Source organism: Corapipo altera, unplaced genomic scaffold, assembly GCF_003945725.1.
Source record: "Corapipo altera isolate COAL_440 unplaced genomic scaffold, ASM394572v1 56, whole genome shotgun sequence".
NCBI classification, from domain to species: Eukaryota; Metazoa; Chordata; class Aves; order Passeriformes; family Pipridae; genus Corapipo; species Corapipo altera.
In genome coordinates, this window is record NW_020884896.1 from 1,733,640 (window position 1) to 1,740,175 (window position 6,536).

The window sequence follows — 6,536 nt, forward strand, 5'->3', positions numbered from 1 at the left end:
AAGGAAAGGAAAGGAAAGGAAAGGAAGAAAGAAGGCTCCATGCTCTCAAGCCCTGGTAGACAGGCTGCTCCCTGTACCATGTCCCACCCAGGAAGGCATAATTGCAGCTTAAAGGTATGTTGGCAGGTGCCTGACTTGAACTTTGGCTTCTGGCTTTATGTCTCAAGCGTGAGGCACCTGGTGAGCAGAAATGAAGGTAGTCCACCTCTCAGGGTTTCAGTGAATCAGTTTGTATAACCAATCTTAACTATGCAGGTCTTAAAGTGGAGGCACTAAACCTCATAAATTTGTGACTGAAATAAAATGAGAATTTTTTCTTTCATCACACTGGAATTCCCCAACCTCAGTATAACAAGGATGGTTAAAAAAAAGTCCCTGAGCAATGAGTCACATTGTTTTTAGGAGAATGTCTGCTGAACTCAGACTGCCATTAACTCTAGTGGTTAGCATACATCATAATTTTTTTCCCTACCTGGAACACTGTGCATCAAATAAGAGGATTGATTATATTGTGCAGTTGGTTTTACAAAGGAGGGCATATGTGTCTACATTGCAGTCAGTCAGCAGTGAAGGGTAGATTTTGATCAAACTTAAAGTATCTGGACCAGGGACTGAAAGTGATTTAGTTCTGCTGACCTGCAGTAAAACACACAGCTTTCCACTGCCTCTGGTTTCTGACATAATTTTCAAACTAGGGCTGCACAGGCAAAAAACCAAAACCAAATCTCTCCTGTTTTATGGAAAGCCAGTATCAGAAACGCAAGTGAAAACTGAAACAGAAACTTGCCCAGGGAATGACTTGTCACGTTTTTTAAAAGCAGATTACAAAGGAGAAGCTCCCTCTTCAGGAAGCCAAGACTTTGTAAAACAATTGCATTTGTTATTTAAATAGGAAAACCAAAACAACTGCTATTTAAAAATAACTACAATGGAAGAACAGGAACATAGAAATAAAAGGCCAGAGAAATGATCTTACTTCAGTTCCCTGCAAATTGAAAGTGACCTCACGTGGGAGGGGTCTGTTCAGAAATTCCATGGGCTGTTTTGCTGTGCACACCCACTCCAGCTGCTCCCCCATGCTGTAAACTGTAGAATAGTTCAGGCCGCCATGCAAGCAAACCAAAACCAGCCAGATGACAGAAACAAGATCAATATTACAGTGTGGTACCAGAAGAACACAGGAATGCTTAAAAACAGCTCAAGTATAGAGGACTGCCACAATATGAAATAAATTATTTTCAAAGTTATTCTGCAGGCTGCCAGTTCTTGAAAAGATGTGTCTGAAAAATGAAGTGCTGAGACTCTATGCAAAGACTCTGAGGTGTTTCTGCACAGATAGTATGACAAGCATATTGAAGTGTGGGAGAGCTATAAGGCTTATTTCCTGCATGGAGGAGAGGAAAGGAAAACAATACCAACAAATTCATGAGAAGAATAAAACTGTATTGGGAAAAGTTTTCTTGGGAAAAATATTTTGTGAATATTTACTAAGACTTTACTGCAATGCATGTTTGTGTTCCCTCTTTTGAGGGAAGATACAGCCTCAAAACTCACATCCCTGTCTTACTGTCTGTCCAATACTTTGATTCTGCACTTGAAAGGGAAGCTTGCATTCCTGCTATCCCACTGCTAGGAAGAGCAAAAATACCCACCATGTGTATCTAGCCTCTAGTGCAGAGCTGTGGTTGAGAATTATGAGGGATGTGGGAACAATCACAAAACAATGTACAAGTCAGTGTTTTCTGAATAGCTTTTTGGTGGTTTTCGTTCAAGTTCCTTTCCAAACTGAAAGGAAGACTTTTAAGGTTTTTAGAGTTCTAGAGAGCCCTTTCTCATCACTTTACACAGAGGTATTTTGCTCCCCCAATAAATCAGCAACTATGACAAAGCAACTATTTTCAAACTAGTGGGGAATCAGCAAAAAATGTCTGTGATCAAAGGAATGCTGGAAGGAAGGTCCTGAACAAATACAGGAAAGGAGTTAATGATGGAAAGCAATGGCAGTAGGAAGCCAAAGGTGCAGTCCCTGGAGGGACAGTTCCACACCCCAGAGACATGCAGGACACAGAGGTCGCTGACCCTGCCTCCCATACACCTTCCCACAGTGGTGTCCATACAACTGGCTGTCTACAGGAGAGGATAAAGCTACCTGTGTGTCAATGGGATATGAACAAGAACCGATGAGACAGAAGTACCCAGTTTCATTTCCTGCATATTTATCCTACAGTCAGTAATGGGATTAATACATTCTCTAGATTATGAGTATCTGAAGATTTATGTTCTTTCTTCAACTTTTCCTGGTCCTTCCTTCATACTACATGAAGATCTCTCCAGACATACCTCTGGGATAGCTGAAGCTGCAGGGAACACTATGAAACTCCTCGAATTGCTGTGATGCACAGTGAGGCCCTGGCATGCCAGTCTCCATCCCTGCTGGGGCTGGCTGTGCCCTGGCACCTCTGCTTTGCTGGGTGGGGACCACAGCTGTCGCTGCAGCTCATGGGAAGGATGGCCATGATCTGGGCTATATCAAGGGGTCTTGAGGTTCAAAGTCTGTCTCTAAGATGTGAGGACAACACCTACTCCTGTACTTTGGGGGGCAGGGGGCCAACTAAATTTGTACCAGACAGTGTCCCTTCATTTATCCAAGAAGGGATAGTGGTCACTAAATAGTTCCTTATTTTTAAACCTCTCAGTCAAATCTCTTCAGTTCTTAATTCCTTTAAACTTGTTTAAACTTTAAACAACCGCGCTGGGTGGTTTTGGTTTTGGGGCGCAGGGTGTAGCAGGCAGAGCCTGCCTCACCGTTGGGGGAGCTCACCAAGCGCTGCAGGCTGCCTTTGCCTGTCCTCGCTGGCAGGTGGCACCCTGTCCCCGCGCAGTCCCACGTGTGTCCCCTCCTGCAGTTCCCAGGCTCCCCCCGGGCTAGCTTAGCAGGGACGGACCGCCCGCAAGAGCTCCCTCCCCATCGCTGCCTCCCCCGGCTCCTTCCCAGGCCCTCGGGCTGGCTGGCTCTCGGGGGATGAATTATCCTCACGGGGAAACGAGCTCACACACGAAGCGAGCCGCAGACTGGCTTGACAAGGGCACAAAGGCTTGCTCTAGCAGAGCTCAGCCTGCCGTCGGGCTGAGCCAGTGCCAGCTCTAATTTTACATGCGATCCCTCAAGCCATATTCCAGAAGACTTAAAATGACACCTACAATGTCATAAAATGCTGTATGACAGTTTTTGTAACACTTCTCAGATTTGAGGATGAGCACAGCCTGACTCCTTTCAACCAGTTCTAGGATTAGGCAGCCCAAGAAAGTCCCAAGCTGCAATGCCAAACTCCACTGCAGCATCACTAGTGTTAAATTTAATACCGCATGGAAAAACTGTGTCATAAAAACACATCCAGGCTGCAAACTGAACTCTCTGAAATCTTGAATTGGCACTGTGACTGAAGGACGTGCAACAGTACCTGTGCCAACATGAACATGCATTGCAGTAAAGTCTTAGTAAATATTCACAAAAAAACCCAAATCAGTTGAGACTTAGACATTCATTTTGATTATTACTTCTGCAACTGCCAAAATACCAATCAAAGGCAGGCGTCAGCAGTGGCTATGAAAGTCTAGAAAAGACAGTATGGCTGTCCTGAAATTGGCTCTCTGAAGGGTAGTCTTTGTGTCACCATAATCAAGTGAAAAAGCAACTGGTAAAGCTGGGGGAGGAGAAGGGGTGGGTGGTAACAGCTTAGAGACTTCCTGGAGGAACTGGCTTATGAATAATACCCTTAATTGCTACAACATGCTATTGTCTTCTTTCTCTTCCAGGCTCATAAGTTAGCCTATCATTTTAAATAACTATACATTAAATGCAGTTTTGACTTCTGTTTTAGCTACAGAAATGTTGGGAATAGCCACCTCAGGAAGTTTGTTGCCAAGATTTTTTTTAATCTTACAAAAGCTATGGCTGTTGCTCCCATCAGAAAATTGGAATGAGTGCTTGAAAATATATAATCCTGTACCATGAGACATCAGAGGTTGCAAAGTACTCCATATATTGTGGGCTTTTTTGTTAGCTGTATCTTTAGCAAACAGCAAGTTGGCAACTGGCAGTGCAAGGTACACAGCTCCTTTACTGAGATGTCTCCCCTGAGAAAGTACCTTATGGTAGGAGCTTTATTCAGATCTCCCTACAGCACTCAAAAGCCTTTCTCTGGTATCAGACACATTGGTGTAAGGAACTTCCAAAGAGCAACCCATAAAGATACTATAAGAAAAGCAATGAGCAATGTTACTCAGTGCAACCTAAGTAGTAATGGGTTACATGGACAGGTACTCACAGGCACCCTTTAGGGATGCTGGGGTAAGTGGTTTGATAAACAGTTACACTAGCATGTACTTCCAAGGATTCCTGAGCTGTGGCACCACTGCAAGGTACTTGGGGCCCAACACCTATGGACCACAGGACAGAGTTACATTTATCTAGTGATCTAGCGAATAAACACTGTAGGGAACAGCAACAAGATGCATAGAAAATTTGTGGGGTTGTATGTCCTCTTATCACTGCTTGCCTTTACAGCTGTAAAACTCTATTAACCTGCTGTCAGTGCAACCTTTTAAGCTCTTTTTATTTGTAAATGAAAACAGATGAGTAAATCCATGAGCTGGAATTTGGGGGCTAGGCACAAGATAAAAGATCTACTCTGTCCAAGGGCTGGAGTCAAGAGTCAAGTCTTTCAGAGACCAGCTTCCTTCTTCCTCATCCAAATGCATTCATACATACATCACAATAAAAATGCACAGATCTTCCAGGAATTGCAGTTTTTAACATCCTCTAACTCATCCAAGTATAAACCAACCACTAATAGAACATGCAAAAGCATTTCTCAAAAAGAAATACTGTTTTCCTACTTTCTTCTGCGGACCCATTTCAAAGAAAGATAGTCATGTATTGACTTTTTTTCTTAAACAGAGGAAATGGTTCTTCCAAATGTAACTGAAAAGATTGCTGTTCAGATTAAATCAATACATTATGTTTGGACAGTATCCAAATTCATAAACTTTTAGCAAAGCAAGTGTTAGAAGATGTAAGTAGTTCAAAATAGGACTTCAAGTGAAATCCTGCTCTACTTGGATTCAAGTTAGCTATTAGGATTGAAGAGGCAAACTATTATCACTAGAAAGCAAGGAGAATTTTTCTTTTCTAGGCAGCATTCCACCTGATCTAATCAGTCATCAGCCTATACTCTCTACTTAACAAATCCGAGCAGACTTACAGACAACCTTAGTATGGACAAGTCCATGGGGCATCCATGACAGAGTCAAAAAGCAAAAAATAGACTTCTAAAATCTAAAAATACTAGAACAGACTTCTTGAAGCTAAAGGCATGACTTAAAATGCAGTGATACCTGTCTTTTTGGTGTCTTGCCACACTATCAAACACAGAAATGCAAGTTCCCCTTTCTTCCACTCCGAACTCATACTCATGTGGTAGATGTTAACATTGACATGAAGCTGTGGCAGAACTTGGCTGGAATAACCCTCTCTGGTCTGGAGCAGAAAATTGCATGCAAGTCTCCCACTTACCAGAAGCACAAGTCTGGGCTATGTGAGGACATCTCTTTCCTCATCACTCTTGTTGAACCTGTTCCACTATGTGTACTTAAATATTCATTGCTGTGTAAGTTTGAGCTTGATTCTCTCTGTTCCAGGGTACTCCTAAATGATTAGGTTAGTCCCAGTAGTTATCTAGCAGACCAATGTCACTGAAAAGGAAGACAAAAAATTGTCATTTGTGAACCCAGCAAATGCACAGGGGCCCAACACTGAGAACTCACTTGTAGGCACTGCCATCTACTGAGATATTAGGTACATAAATTCTTCTGTGGGACTAATTTGGGTTAGATTGCAGGAGTTTGCAAGAATAAAAAACATGTTGTAAAGGCAGTATTACACTATAAAGTTATTTACTTAGTCACACCACAATGTCCTTTAGGAATTTTTTTTGTATTGTTCTTTTTTCCTAATAACATATCTGGGTCTTTCTTTTTTGAAAATACAGTACTGTTTATAATATCAAACAGGAAATTAAGTCTTCCAGCTAAGGTGAAACCCAGGAATTTTTCCAGTTGAACAATGGACTCCAGAGAGAGTTCCTATTTAGATAAGAAAGGGCTGGAAATTCCAGCCACCTTAAAATAGATGAACAAAAGTCTTTCTGCTTTAAAAGCCACTGGTTATTTTCTGAGACTCTTAAGACTAGAAGGGACTTTGAAAGGTCATTTATGCCAGTCCTTTGTCCTGCCAGTCCTTTGCCCTAAGGCAGGATTGACTATATGTTTTTGTCCTATCTCAGAGATGGAGACTCCAAAATTCCCTAGATAATTCATATTGATATTTCACAACCTCTACTCTTTAGAAGTTTGTCTTAATATCAAAATGATCTCTTGGTGTATTTCCAGACTTCTACATCTTGCCATACACACTATGACATGGAGAAGAGATTGCTCCCTTCCTTTTTAAAACAGGAGCCTTTTTCATACTTGAA